We start from the raw sequence: 1,605 nt of genomic DNA, 5'->3' as shown, positions 1-1,605 counted from the left end.
AAAAGGCTTGCTATTGCCAAACTTATTTCTCCCACCATTATTATTATTGAAGCCTTGATTAGGCTTCTGCTGATCCTTCCATGAGAAATTAGGATGATTCCTCCATGAAGGAGTGTAAGTGTTTCCATAGGATTCTCCCATGTAATTCACCTCTTCCATTGCAGAATTTTCAGGGTCATAAGCTTCTCCTTCAGAGGAGGCTTCTTTAGTACTGCCAGATGCAGCTTGCATTCTAGTCAGATTTTGAGAAATCATATTGACTTGCTGAGTTAATATTTTATTCTGAGCCAATATGGCATTCAGAGTATCAATCTCAAGAACTCCTTTCTTCTGAGTCATCCCATTATTCACATGATTTCTTTCAGAAGTATACATGAACTAGTTATTTGCAACCATCTCATTGAGTTCCTGGGCTTCTACAGGGGTTTCCTTCAGATGAAGAGATCCACCAGCAGAGTGGTCCAATGACATCTTGGACAATTCAGACAGACCATCATAGAATATACATAAGATGCTCCATTCTGAAAGCATGTTAGAAGGACACCTTCTGATCAGTTGCTTGTATCTTTCCCAAGCTTCATAGAGGGATTCACCTTCCTTCTGTTTGAAGGTTTGGACTTCTACTCTAAGCTTGCTCATCTTTTGAGGTGGAAATAATTTGGCCAAAAAGGCATTGACCAACTTTTCTCAAGAGTTCATGCTTTCTTTAGGTTGTGAGTCCAACCATATCCTAGCTCTGTCTCTCACAGCAAAGGGGAAAAGCATAAGCCTGTAGACCTCGGGATTAACCCCATTGGTCTTAACAGTGTCACAGATTTGCAAGAATTCAACTAAGAATTGATGAGGATCTTCCAATGGAAGTCCATGAAACTTGCAATTCTGCTGCATTAGAGAAACTAATTGAGGTTTAAGCTCAAAGTTGTTTGCTTCAATTGCAGGAATTGAGATGCTTCTTCGATAGAAGTCGGAAGTTGGTGTAGTAAAATCACCAAGCATCTTCCTTGCATCTCCACCATTGTTGTTGGGTTCGGCTGCCATGTCTGCTTCTTTTTCGAAAATTTTTGTAAGGTCCTCTCTGGAGTGTTGTGCTTTAGCTTCTCTTAGCTTCCTCTTCAGAGTCCTTTCAGGTTCAGGATCAGCTTCAACAAGAATGTCTTTATCCTTGTTCCTGCTCATATGAAAAAGAAGAGAACAAAGGGAGAATGGGATCCTCTATGTCACAGTATAGAGATTCCTTTATGTGAGTATAAGAATGCAAGAATAGAAGAATGAGGTAGAGAGAGAATAAGAGGAATTCGAACACAGAGAGAGGGAGATGGTTCGAATTATGAGTAGAAGAGAAGTGTTAGTAAATAAATAAAATAAATAGAAAGAGATGAGAGAGAGAGAGAGTATTCGAATATTAATTAAAAGAAAAAAATATTTTAGTTTTTATTTAATTAATTAAGTTAGAATTCAAAATTTAAGAAAGGAAATAAAACAAATTGAAAACTAAATAAATTAATTAATTAAAAATATTTTTGAAAATTTTTTTATTTAGTTTTCGAAATTAATGAGAGAGAAAAAGTGGTTAGTTGTTTTCGAAAATTAGAAGTGGAATAGTAG

At 36.5% G+C, this 1,605-nt stretch overlaps 1 non-coding gene across 1 annotated transcript; it reads left to right on the top strand.

Annotated features, from left to right (window-relative positions):
• Positions 1–525: 525 nt before the first annotated feature.
• LOC148579798 (small nucleolar RNA R71) lies at positions 526–633 on the top strand. The gene has a single exon (XR_015896484.1). It is a non-coding gene; the product is annotated as a small nucleolar RNA R71 (small nucleolar RNA).
• The last annotated feature ends 972 nt before the right edge of the window (positions 634–1,605 follow it).

The sequence above is a fragment of the Arachis ipaensis genome, chromosome B10 (genome assembly GCF_059453495.1).
Source record: "Arachis ipaensis isolate K30076 ecotype BB chromosome B10, ASM5945349v1, whole genome shotgun sequence".
Lineage (NCBI taxonomy): Eukaryota > Viridiplantae > Streptophyta > Magnoliopsida > Fabales > Fabaceae > Arachis > Arachis ipaensis.
The sequence above is the reverse complement of the archived record's forward strand: the minus strand, read 5'-3'. Positions and strand labels throughout refer to the sequence as shown.